We start from the raw sequence: 14,670 nt of genomic DNA on the forward strand, positions 1-14,670 counted from the left end.
CGCCGGATCTGCGTCATATTCTCGCGCATGCGTCGTGGAGGCATACACGGAAGTCGAGAACAAGTTGGATAAAGGTGTTATTTTGATTTTTTTTTGCGCACAAAAACTATTGTCGTCGCATTGTATGATTATTGTAGAGCCACTGTGGTGAGACTTTGTAACGACGTTTTAAGTGCCTTTCATGGATCTTGGAAGTGTCAATGTACTGAATGCCAATGGAGGCCTGTGTGAAGCCTTTCTCAGCATCAGCTTTCAACTAAAATATCTTCATTTGTGTTCCGAATATGAACGGAGGTCTTACGGGTGTCCAACGACATGAGGGTGAGTAATTAATGACAGAATTTTCATTTTTGGGTGAACTAACCCTTTAATGAGAGTAATCGATTACTTAAGTTAGGGCTGGGCGATATGGCCAAAAAAGTTATCACAATACAATTTTTCACATCAGTCTTCTCTATATTGGTAATATCACGATAATTGTCAAATCTTTACTTCTTTCAGGTTTTGCTCCTGAGTGAATGTTGTAGAAACCAGACAGTTAATTGTGGTTTTATCATCATCACATGGCAAACACTTGCCAAACATGTGAACATGTCACAAATTAATATTACATGTTTTCTCTCTTAAAGTTGCACATTTGACAGTAGCTTGAGTTGACAGTAGCTTGTTCATTAACAAAAACAGGAACATCTGTAAAAATTGTAACAACCTCACTTTTAAAAAGTAAAATTTGGTATTTGGATCATGTTAACCACAGGTAAAACCCACACATTGCACCTCACTACCATGGTAAAAAAGGCTATTTGGTTTCTATGGTATTTGTTATGAAAAACAGTAGCCTAAAGATATTTAGTATAAATACCACGGCTGCCAACTCTCTTCCCATTCAGCGTGAGATTCACATTATGGACACTGTTCTCACGCACTCTCGCCACACACATCGATTTTCTCACGCAGTGAACAATCGCGGAGCAAAGAGGACACTGACATCGACAGACAAGACAGAACAAGTTACTTTGATATGAAACACAGTCTCAGCATTCAAATATAAATATATGCACTATATTAACATATTTATTATTTAGTTTTACTCACATCATTAAAAATATTATAAAACAATTATTATAATAACCTCATTATATTAATTTGAGTTGTATAATTATTGTGTTATTGCCCAGTTTGAGTAAATATAATTATAATATTTATAATATATATATAATATTTCTGAAAAAAATAAAAATAAATAGTTGGCCAAAAATGGCTTCTTTTAAATGGCTTTAAATGGAAAAAGATGCTTTTTGGCCCCAGAATAGTAAAGTTCCACATATCTCAACTGACCCAACTGGTGTGCCATCTTTTTTTAATTCTTTCTTCACCATTGTAATGTCTTCAGCGTCATAACATGTTGTTTTTTTTCTTCCTTGAAATTGTGATTTGTCATTTTGGCATACCATTAGTCTGTAACTGCAAACAATAGCACCCATCCTGTAGACTTGCATGATAGCAGTTGGAAACAAAACCAGTCCTAGTGTGTGGGAATTCTATATTACTGTGAGATCAGAGACTGAGGTGTGTGTGGGAAATGGAGAGAAAGCATTGTCGCTTTGGGACCTGTGTGTGTGTGTTTAGCTAGCAGCTGCTTATTTGGTTTCGCTGTGACTGATTCTCCAGCGAGACAGCATATGTAAATAGATATGTGTGACTTCAGACTGCCGGTTTCCATCTCTCCATCTGTCCATCTCTGTGGCTCTGTTTGGATGCTGGAGAGCGTTTCTAGTGATTTCCTCTCGTCTAGTGCGTTTCTGTGGGTGTTCCATGTGAATGCATGCATAAAAATATGTTTAGAAAATGTATTGAAATTAAAACACAGTCTCGTTTGCATCCACCCACCGAAAGAAGAAGAAGAAAAAAACAATGGATGACTATGGGCCCTTGGAGTTTGATGTAAGTTTAGGTAATTTAGATTGAGACCAAAAATAGACTTGAAGCAGGCACATTTTATGCTAATTAACAGGCCTTTTCTACAATGAGAATGTCAATAGTAAAGTCTCAATAGTAAAATTAGTCGAGGAATGGTATTTTTTTTATAAGTGTTCTAACTTATGAACTTGGAATGGGCTATTTCGACTAGAAACCAACTAGAAGCCACAGACAACGTCCTAGCAACCTCAGAGCAATTTGCTGAAAACCATTCAGAACACCTTAAGTACCCTCCCTGGCATCGATGTGGCCAATTTTGCACAGTCAAACATCACTCACAATTTCATCAGAACATATTTTTAGGCATATTATTAGGCAGACTTTTTCTCCCCTTCTTTCACTTTCTCCATCTCTAACTAGTTTAAATTTCCACTGAGACACCTTTCTCTTGTTCTCTGAGTAGAAACTGATAGATTGAATGCTGTGGCCCCCACTGATTTGAAGATTGCTGTGAATCTACCACAGGTGCTTAGAGGGACGTCGTCTCCCTAGTCTTCTAACCGACACGCACACACTGTAAATGTCTTTAAAAAAACATTTATTGCCTCTCTACTTATCAAGTTTTGCAGACCAATGCAAAGACATAATTGTCGATTTCCCTTGATATTGTAAGCACACTTAATGTTGGTTAATATAATTTATATTACAAGATTTATTTAACTCTTACATAAATGTAGCATGCCAAAATACCACATATTATTGTTTCTGCAATAAGACTGGTAACTTGTTACTTAAAGCATTCTTTTTTTTAAAGCTGCTGTCCATAACTTTTGTTTTTGTGTTCAAGATTTACAAAAATTATATAATGAGAATGTACGACATAAATCCATTTTCCAAACCGTGTTTTTGTCTTACCCTGAATCATTATGGTACACTTATAATAAGTGTTTACATAGGGACTATTTCAGACCGGTCTGGTAGGAACCGCTACGGAGGAGCACAGTCCCTGCATGACTCGCCATAGACATAAAGGCAAGGCAAGTTTATTTGTATAGCACATTTCATACACAGTGGCAATTCAAAGTGCTTTACACAGAAATGAAGTTAAAATAGTTATAAGTGAATAAAATAAAAATATATATAGTATAATAGTTATAATAGGAATTAAAAGGAAATTAAAAGGAAATAAAAATAAAGATTAAATCCCCTTTCTGGGGTGGAAGAAAATGGAGAGTCAGAGAGAAGTAGCTCCGGCTGCAATGTTCTTCCGCAAGAGCAAAATGTATGCAGTTCTGTTTATTAACCGCTAGAGCACAAAAAGTTACGGACTGCAGCTTTAAATCAACTTGAATGTGGGTACATTTTCACATTTGTCAGACTACATCTGGATGGGAATCACAACTATGATCAAAACATAGATGGAGTTTTGAGTCTACCAATTCCCCTAAAGCTCCAAAGAGTCCTATACCTTGTCCTGGATCAGCATTTCATTCGGTAATATTAGTTTTGATATATATGATGTTTAATGCATCATGCAAATGATGTTTAATGCTTACATATGATTTGCTTGTTTCTGCTTCTTCTTCGCCTGTGTTTTGACTAGGGATGCACCGATAACTGATAATTCTTTATCTTTGAAAGCCGATAATAACCAATATATTGGACGATAAATCTAAATCCAAATTTTGATAAAATTTAAGAGCCCGATTACAAAAACAAAAGTCTCCCCAATAAATCCATGTCCCAAGCTCACAATTATAAAGATGTTCTCATAATTTTATTTAACCTATATGACAGACTTGCGCTGCACATGTTGCACTTAACTGTATTTTCCTTTTTGAAGTGATTCCAATCATATTTCAAGCAATTCAAAACCGTCATGGCAAACAGCACGCATCTGAAGTGTCTCAGCTCAACAAAATAATCCATTATTTATCGGCTTTAATATATCGGCCAAATTTGTCTTATTGAGCCGATAACGATAACATTAAACAAGAACATAAATTGCCGATATGGTGGCCGATATATCATGCATCCCTAGTATTGACCAGGAGATTCAGTACTCTTTCAGAAGATGCCCCCTACCGTATAACAGTGAAAACATGAAAAGCCAGAAAATTCCGTCAATGGTGGGGAAGGGTTGTCTCATAAATGATGAAAAATTCCGTCAATGGCGGGGAAAGAGTTAAACTGTGCTTACCATGGATTTTTTTGTAAGGGGATAGATCAACTGTATTCAATATTCTATTGTGTGCCATAAGATTCACAAATACTTTTTTCATCAGCATATGTGGTGGATTGCATACTCCAAGATGTTAGCAGCTAGCGAGGCCTCAAGCTCAAATCTGATTGGCATCCCATCAACTGAGGCATCTTATAGACTATTCTACAGCAGTTCTTCTCAATCCTGCTCCCGGCTGCCCTCCAGCACATTTTAGGAGCCTAACTAGTCGAAACACCCTATTCAGGTCATAGAAAACATTTCTAATGAGCAGTTTTAGTCAGGTTGTGTGTTAAATAAGGGAGAAATTCCAAAGCATGCAGTGTTGGGGGTCCTCAAGAAATGGAATTAAAGGTCCTGTTCTTCGTGATCCCATTTTTCAAACTTTAGTTAGTGTGTAATGTTGCTGTTAGAGCATATATAATACCTGTAAAATTATAAAGCTCAAAGTTCAATGCCAAGCGAGATATTTTATTTAACAGAAGTTCCCTTTCAAAGCCTACAGCGAACGGCCGGTTGGGACTACATCCCTGTACATCCTGCTTTAATTACGTCAGTAGAGCAGTTTTTCGACTAACCTCCGCCCACAAGAGTACGCGAAAAAGGGGGCGTGGTCCTGCTGCTCCCTCGTGGAGAAGAGGAAGTGTTGCATTCGGTTGCGTTTGTATAGTTTGTTTGTCGCCATGTCGTCGAGACGCTGTTATTTTCATCCTGGAGTCAAGTCACCTTTGTTTGGCTTTCCCAGGGACGCTGTACTTAGAGATCATTGAGCGCATGCATCCCCGTTATGGTGAGAGGCGTGACCTTTCCGGTAACGTGCGCTCTGCGTGCGCTAAACTGCTGTCGAATCACAACACGGGAACCGCTGGCACAATCAGAACTCGTTACGTATTTCTGAAGGAGGGACTTCATAGAACAGGGAAATCTTTCAAGCCGTTTTGAGGACAGTGAAAACAGCGGTATACAGATAAGTAAATTGTGTGAAAAATACTGTGTTTTTTTACACGCGAAACATGAACACATGTTATATTGCACACTGTAAACACAATCAAAGCTTCAAAAAAACACGAAAAACGGGACCTTTAAAACACTGTATATAAAGAAGTATTCACCACTCTTCTTTGAAATCTATGTATATGTGGCCCCACTTTATATTAGGTGGCCTTAACTACTATGTACTTGCATCAAAAAATAAGTGCAATGTACTTATTGTGTTCATATTGTATTGCAAAACACTTTTGCTGATATTGAGGTGGAAGACGGGTAAAGTTATGGACAGGTGTGGTGGTTTAGGTAAGTTTAAGGGTAGGGTTAGGTGTAAGGGAAGGCACAGCAGTGTAATTATAAATATAACTACAGAAATTAATTACAGATGTAAATATAGCTGCAAGCAAACTGAAAAAATGAGTGAAGACATTTGAGGCAAAAATGTTAAAACCCCACATTAGAGTTGTATACAGCCAATTTCATATTTTGTTTAATTATAGCGCCACCAAGAGGCACAATCCTAAAAAAAAAATGTATGTGTCCTTGGAGTGAGCCCATACATGTGTGTGTCAATTTTGGTGAAAATATCTCATTTCGTTTTGGAGTTATAGACATTTATATGAAAAAACATGTAAAAAAAAAATTACTGACACCTGACTTTGATTGGATTTTACTACCCCTTCCTTTCAATATTTTGACATTTGGGGATTAGCATTTAGCTATCGACCTATGTTTCCAAACTTCTGATGCTGGTTTCGCCTCGATCGGACTAGTGGTTTCGAAGATATCAGCTAATGTTTTATAAGCACTAAATTACCACGCTGCACAAACCATTTGCCGGAACCTGGCAAGTCTGGTATCGTTGGACTCGGCAAGGATTCAGGAGACAAAAATGCGTTTTATGTGTTTTAAGCCCTGCCAGTTTGAACATTAAAGCGATTTTAGACCATCAGATGTGTATTATGTTGAACTAATGCCTGATATATTGTCACAAATGAGCACTCAGACAGAAGCTCGCACATCACGCGCAGAGAGGAGGGCAGAAACGCAGTGTCAACGCTGTCCTGTGACTAAAGTAAAGTCACTAAAGTAGCTTAGAAACTCAACCGTTATAGGCATACATTTTAATACCTTTGAAGTAAGTACAAACCACAGCTTCATAATGAATAGAGACAGTATGAGTAATTCACACACACAATCACTCTCTCATTAATGCATTCAAATAAATGTAATGTAGGCCTACTGTGTAAATTTATTTGTATGTACAACAAACATAAATCTGCCCCATAGACAATAACTGCTGAAAGAGAACCGTTTCCTTCAAGTGTTTTAAAATCACAAAGAAATGCACTTTTTCATTAGAAAAAAAAAATTCCACCTTTTAATAGTAGAAAATATTTACAGTACAAACCTTATCAGGAACTTACTCAAAAACCTTACGAGGGCAAAAAAAGAAAAAAAAAGAAGAAAAAAAGAAAAGAAAAATAATCGTTCATTAATCGTAATCGAGGTAAAATGTTCAATTAATCAAGGTTTTTATTTTTGGTCAAATCGTTACAGCCCTACGACATAGGGTGCAATCGAATTGGCTTGAGCCAACAAATCAGAGGAAAAAATTATTTTGGATCTTAGGATTCAAAAGTTATTAGCATAAACATGAGTGTAACTTTGGACAGGTGGTGGCGCTAGAGGGATTGAGTTAGAGACTTCAAATTTGCTACAGTGACAGTTGGGACTGTCTTCTATGAGTGTGCCAAATTCATAACTTTCCCGCAAGCGGTTCTATGGGCTGCCATAGACTCAAGAGCGGAAGAAGAAGAAGAAGCAGGATAATAAAAAGAACGCTAACGATTTCAATAGGTGCCTTCGCACTTTCGGTGCTTGGCCCCTAATTACATGCAGAACAATGTAAAAACATGTATGTACACAATAAGTGCATTGTATCAAATGATTAATTAAAATGTTTGTACATAGTAGTTAAGGCCACCTTATATAAAGTGGGTCCAAATATTTCCCTTATGTTTTAAAAGAAAGCATTTGGAATAGCATAGCTATCCACAGCCTGCACTATGGTGTTTTTAAATAATATATTGTCATTAATCAAAGTCGCCATGCTCCTAGGCGGAGTACAATATCAGAGACAAAAGATTAGCATAGTAGGGGATGGGAAAGAATAAATACACTAGTCACTGTATGACATGAGCGTAATTTCACACCAGTCCAGATACAGGCGGATGCCTATTAGAGAGAGCTGCTTTGAACGCAAAATGACTTGTCACACTTGACAAATTTGCCTTTATGAGGGCATGTCTTTGCAAAGAAACTTCAAGTAAATTTGGGTACAGGTGCACGCACAAGCTGAGAACGCAATAAAACATTAGTAGCCCCGCTGATATGAAAATGGAGCAAAACAGCTTTTTGAGAAAGTCTATTAACCTCCAGACAGGCTTTCCATCTATGAGCCAAAGCTTGAAGCTCTAAACTTGGCAGTTCTTGTTCAGAATGTTATGACTTGTACCCGCTTCCTGTGACTGAGAAGAGCAGTAGGTCTCAATCCACAGCCATTGACCTGCAGCAGCTGTATTGACACAGGTGCAAGGATGAGCTCTGCCCACGCTGGGCTCCAGCCAATGAGATCTCAATGCCGCATCTTCTTATTTGGTATTCCGACGGTCGGTCTGGGCAGTTACTCGGTGTGAAGTCTGTGAATGCACTGCCAGACAGGCTTCTCATTTGGGTTTTGCGGTGACTGTCTCAGGAGCGCCTACTTCCACTTAGCCTCAGGTGCTGGTGTTTCTCAACCTCATCAAGCCAAGCAAATGCATAACAGGGCTCTGGAATTTTTCGGTTCAACTTTTTTGATCGACCCTGAAAATTATTGCATTTAAAGTTGATCCTTGTCATTAAATGTTACAATAGGTGAGGTAATGCGGTATATGCCCTTGTCGTTCTCTAGTTAATTGGACTTGACTGGGATTGGTCTAGTTTATGGGTGTGCAAACTCGGTACTGGAGGGCCGCTGTCCTGCAGAGTTAAGCTCCACCTTGCCTTAATACACCTGCCTGGAAGTTTTTAGTATGCCTATTAAGACCTTGATTAGCTGGTTCAGGTGTGTTTTAAATTGGGATAAACTTTGCAGGACAGTGGCCCTTCCAGGAGAGGGATTGGACACCACTGGTCTAGTCAAATCTGTCTTCTCTACGGTAGGGGTGCACGATCTGACTTTTTCAGTCCCGATACCGATGCCTGGACTTTGTGTATCTGTCGATACCGATCCGATACTATTGTTGAATTAATAATAAACTGTATATCTTCCACCTTATACCTTCCTTGAAGAGACTAAAGGCACCAGACTTTACTAACTAAACATAACTAAGACAAAATAACAGATGTATGTAAAGTGTTGAATACTTATTTATTTAAAAAAAAAATTGTGCATTCAAATCTAAAATAGAATGTAATCAAACTTCTTTAAATAAATAAAATGTAGCAGTGGAAACAAAAAACAGTGTATTGGTCAAACAAACAATAGTAATCTGACAGTTACCAAAAGTTTTTTATACTACAGATAATTGTTTTGGTATATAATCATATCAATATTAAAAAGTAGCATTCAAAATTAACAAATAGCCTAATTTTCTGCCATATGCAATTTAATAAAAATTATCAGCTAGCTAATAACTTTGTTCTGGTTTCACCTCACTCCAGTCTAAATGATTGTAGGCTAGGCCTTTTTATTTTACTACACATTGTCAACAGAAATAAGCTGAAATACTGTTGATAATTAAAAATAATTCTTACTACCCACTCTTGCTAAATTGGGTAAGCACTCTTGTGTTCTCATTTCAGATGCGTTCTGAGTAAATTAATAAACTGATTCGTGAGTTCAGTGTTTGACAGATCAGTTGTTCCAACCAGTCGTTAAAATGATTCGGTTCAAAGGAGTCATTAGGTCACGAATCGGACATTAGCAGACGTGTTGTGTGCGAATCCCGTCTGTTAGAACATCGCGAAAGATGTCAACACACAGAAAACACTTCATAACTGAATATAATTTGTTTCCCGTTTATTGAAAGTATGCTTTATGTCAACTGGTCAGAGAAGAGTCAACGTTTTTTGAGCGCAATTCACGCCCAGCGCTAATTCAAGGACAAAATGGTCCAAATGTGTCACGTGCAATATGGTTTCGGTCTTCCGACCTTTTGATTTGGATTAATATGTGAAATATGAGAGAGCTAACAGCTAACACTGATTATTTTGAAGACTCAGAGAGTGTGCGCGGGGGAGGAGCTCTCTGATCGTTCTCTCTGTCACTCAGTCACAAGTGCAGCATCTATTCTACATCACTCGTAAATCACAATAACTCATTAAATTAGGCTTTGGCAGGACAACAATTCGTTTTGGCGGCCGCCAAAAAATGTTAAATGCAGGAAAAACCCTGACTTTGCAGTAATACCACCTCCCCTCGAAACATTTAAGTTACTTTGCAGACATTGCAAACAGCCGACAAACTAGTTGGCGTGGCAAGCGTGAAATATCTCCTCCACACAGCCGACTCTCTGGCTCGCTCCATGTTGCTTCTAGCATGCGACACAAGTGAAGCTGACGAATGATGTAGGTTCTGCTGCGACGAAAAAAGAAAAGAAAAAAAAACACCTGGATCGATTTGTGGATCTGTTAATTTTTCAGATTCCCGATCCAGCTATTTTTTCAGTATCGCGGCCGATATCCGATCCTAATATCGGATCGGTGCACCCCTACTCTACGGGCAAGTTGACTCCTTCCTACATGTTTGTTGTTACGCTCATCATGACAGATGGCCACTGTAGTCTGATTCTTGATAATTATTTTGAGATGTGCGTATGAATAGCCTGTGTCTGTGCAATGTCTCTTTCTACTAGCAGTTAAGCTGTGAGTTTAATTACTAAGTAATATAATCTAGCAATTCAGTAGCAAAGGCAATTTATTAATAAAAGTCGTTGAAAAGTTTGTGCTCCTGAATGTTTCTCTAGGTGTTTCTCAATGTCAAGGATCCTTCCTCTGCAGGACTGGTCCTTCCAAGTCACTTCCTTCAGAGGCTAGGCGAGGCTCCTCTTTAGCATTCGGAGAACACGTAAATGGAACAGGCTAGCAAGTGCGCGTCAGCCTCATTACATCAGTGAAAAGGTCCGTTAGCCATCAATAACGTCATTTGTATAATATCAATACGATTGTAATTTGTACTGCCATTTAAAAGTTAAACTTTACTTATATTTACTACGGTTATAACAAATGTTTGGTAACGTAAATACTTACACTTGAAAGCATATTGCCCCGTTAACGCTCCGACTCCACCAACGTCCGATATTTTGTATTTTTTGAACAAGATAGCAAAGCTGCGCGCATAGGATTGTGGGTGATTTGAGAACGCTAAGTGCGCGAAGTCTACTCGTAAGCATCCTTTCCTGTATATGGCATATTATTCGAACAAAGGACTCAGACCTTGGTTGAAATTCCGAGGATCCTCGACATTGGAACAGTCCTTCGACGGACGTCGATGACGTAGCATCCTCGGAATTCTGGCTTCCGAAGGATCCTTCCTTGACATTGAGAAACGCCTTCTGTGTGTGCAGTGCAACCTCTGAACGGTGTTTGTGAGTGATGTGTGTGCGCTTCAATGAAAGCAGTGTATTAATATAGAACGGTGATTAAACTGACTTGGAACTACACTGGCTATGTTTACATGCACAACTTTTGTTTCAAATATTTCAATAAACGCTAAACATAGTGATCGGGTTGATGTGCGCGTTTACATGTCACAAGCTTCAAATCGGAATTGACTTTTTAACATGTGCACAAATGTAAAGAATTTCCCGCTGTTTGCGAATAATAACCAATCTTCTATATTGGCTCTTTATACAGCAGACCTAATATTTATCCTTTTCTGGTCATAATCTGGAGACCATGAGCATATGAATCGTTTTGCCTTGCTGCTTATATTTATCAAGCAGTAAAAATGCCCCTCCCTGCGCACAAAACCAGTCTTCTGTGGATGAGAATCCGAAAAAAGAAATTATGGGATGTTGTCCTGCTCCACTTCACAGACGCTGAGTGAAAGGAGAGTTTTGAATGACGGGACACTCATTTATATCACACTTTATTCAACAGAAAGTTCCACGCGTCATTGCTATATTTCTTTGTCTTTGGTAGGGTTGGGTACCGAAACCCGGTGCCAATATATAACCGATTTGTAACCGGACCGAATCAGAACGCAGATTTCGGTGCCTCATTTCGGTGGCACTTAAATTCAAACATGCTTTCATGCTTTGGCTGGCGCCGAGCCAGAGTCAGACACGCTCAGCGCTCGTCACATATCACAACTATTCAGTGTTTTCAACCACATAATGTTTATTTTAGGTTTCAGACATTTAAATGCACACAAGTACTAGCAAAAAACCCACACTGATGTCTATAAAAGCGGCAATAACAATCCTTTCAGTTATAATTTGACTACGTGTTTTATTCACATCAGATACACATTATATAGTGACTATATAGTTTACTCTATTCTTCTCCCAGTTCAGCTGTCACTTACTTTCATGTATTTTGTGAGATGAGGATGAATTTACATGATGTAAATCCGACAGATCCCATTCTCAGATGCGCAAACTAACATGGCGGTGCCCATCACGCATTATAGATCAGCTAACATGATCGTTATAAAGAGTTTTAAATGACAAAACACATTCACTTACACATATTTGAAAATCAGAATATCAGATATTGCATGACATAGTTAGCAAGTTTGTGTATATTTTGAATGGAAAAGAAAAAACTAAATAAAACAGATACACCTGAGCATACAGCACTATTGCGGCTGCAGTGTCACGTGAGAAGCATGCCGCGTCGCCATGGAAACAATAAGGCAATGCGTTCTAAAATATTTAGCCAGAGAATATGGTCATATTTCTGCAAAATAATGCTGAACCTTGAAGCTGGTTTGTAGCAGACCAAGAATACCGACTACTTTGCTGTTATTAGTACTGTAACTGTTATTTAGTGTTAAATTAGGCCTATTGCAGTTGGGTTAGGTGGTTTTACTGTGAATTTTTTAAGTTAATTGTGTTTTGTATCTATTTATATTTACAGTGTATCGTATCGTTTCAGGCACCGTTTCAGGCACCGTTTAGGCATTTTAAAAGTATCGGTTTTGCACCGGTATCGCAAAAAACCCTAACGATACCCAACCCTAGTCATTGCACATGCAAAGTCCTTTCAGTTTCAATCCGATCAAGTGTTGACATGTTCTCTCGATCGGATTAGAAGAGGAATAAACCCACCCCTTACAAATTACATTCGGATCGAGCTCAATCGGATCGATTAACGTGTTTTCATGAAGACTTTTCAGTCTGATTGAGCCGTCAATCCAAATGCTAATGTATTATTTGGTTGCACGTAAACGTAGCCACTGTGTTCTGCCAAATGGCAACCAGGGGTGTCGAAATACCACTGGGTAAATTGGCAGTGAGTGGGATCACACAGTCCAAAATAAAAACAGACATTCCGACACGGAACGCACATTTCAAAGTAGAATAACTGTTTCTCGGAGAATCAAGAATGTGAACTTCAAACTAATATCTTCAAACATACTATGGTATCCGATCAAGAACATTAATTAATGTAATACATTTTTGGCTCAATTAGTATTTCAAATATGTATAGGATAAGTTATTGGATTTTTTTATTTCTGGTATCAAGTTCAACATTTTCCATAGTGGTTGCAGCTAGCGATGAGGTATGTTCGGGATTCTGTGCTTTAGCCATTCCGGTTGCTTGCTTTTCAGTAGCATTATGATAAGACATGATAGATACTCTACAGTAGAACATCCATCTTTGGCCTGTTGTTCCATGCATTATGGAAAGAATCCGTCATACTTCCTTCACTCTGTATGGCTGCCACTGTGTGTGAGTTTGGTCTTCCTCATTAAAACCAGAGGTAGGAAATGAAATGCATTCATTGTGAGGGCTTAGAAAGGATGAATGTCCTTGCAGTAGAGTGGCGAGAGACTTCCCTGTTTAACACAAACAGGGTTTGTCTTTGTCTTGATGCTTGGCTGTGTCTGTGCGCCAGGATGCTAATGAGGCTAGCGGAGGAGCTAGGCTGAGGCCCAGACAGCCACGGCACATTCCAGCCACGTGCCTGAGTAGTGAGGGAATGTCTGATTAGCACAGGAGTGGATCTAAACGGCTGCCGAAAGAACAGGGAAGTTTGTATGGGGTAGCGTCTTCTCTCAGTGCTCACAAGATGTAAATCAAAGAGCGGGTGCTCTTTGAGGAGAGAGGCAAAGAAACTAATTAATTTCAAATCCCATAGATTACTATTAACTTGGTTAAAAAGGAGTTATCTCAGCAAGAGGGCCATCATGTTTGGCTGTTAATGACGATATATATCTTCTTTTTTAACTACAGAGAGCTGTTTTTTTAGAAAAATATAAGAAACTCACCTTTTTGTACCACGTTTTGCTGTTAACCATTGGTGACAACTGACCACAAACAGAATGTTTCACAGTCACAGTGTGAATGCCTGCAGCTATGTGTGTATAAAAAGATGTGGATGGTGGGCTGAACTGCATTTGAGATGCAGTTGCTTTGATTAGGATTGCTGAACATGTGACTTTATTGTATCTGGTAAAGATAAACAAGTTTTCATGTCGAACTAAAGTGTCAAACAACATTATGCTCAAGTCGCTGTCAAGTGTTTTGTCTGTGTTACTTAGTAGGAGCCAGTGCACTGCAAAACAATCATTCATCTGTATTTTTTCTTCATGTTTTCTGGTAACATCCTTAAAAAAAAGAAAGACAAAATTGTGTGACTCCTAACCCCCCAAGAAAAAATATGGTGAATTGAATACATTTTTCTTGTTTAACCTCAATACATTTTATGCTTCCAAGTGTTTGCATTCCAATCGATGGTGTGGATAGAACCTTTTTATTTTCTGAATAAAATGTTCCAAAATGTACTCACCTTAAAAAACAACAACACATAAAGTAACCTTAAAATTCCAAGGTGACTAAATATTGAATAGAGGAAATAATTGTTTTGCAGCTCTCACAACTACTTCTTCTTTTCTTTTTTTTTAAGGGGTCATGAACTGTCATAATTTAAAAATAAAAGGCAGTTTTCCTTCTGTGATTTTATCCTTCTGATTTGAACACTGTTTTAAGGGGCATGTCTGCTGTGAGACTTCAGTGTAAACGGCCATTGCTGTGATTGGCTAACATCTTAGCATATAAAATAGCTAGGAAGTCTCTTGAAAACTTTTTTCCATCCTACTAAGAGAAACAATGTGAAGTTGACCATTTAGTCACTGGTTTGATTTACTGACACATAGACAAAGAACATCTTACTGTACATGAATCATTACATATCAGAAATCACTGATCATAGATCAGGCATTAAAATTAACAGTTACTTACATGTTATGGCATTACTGTTGAGTCCATATCGTAAATGTACTGAATATAAATAATGTTCATCTGAGACATTCACATTGTTGAAAATA

General features: G+C 38.2%; 1 protein-coding gene across 4 annotated transcripts in view; it reads left to right on the top strand.

Moving 5' to 3' along the window:
• Positions 1-14,670, top strand: part of ptprub (protein tyrosine phosphatase receptor type Ub) — a 322,943-nt gene that overhangs the window by 91,045 nt on the left and 217,228 nt on the right. The window lies entirely within an intron of this gene.

Source organism: Gobio gobio, assembly GCF_949357685.1.
Source record: "Gobio gobio genome assembly, chromosome: 15".
NCBI classification, from domain to species: Eukaryota; Metazoa; Chordata; class Actinopteri; order Cypriniformes; family Gobionidae; genus Gobio; species Gobio gobio.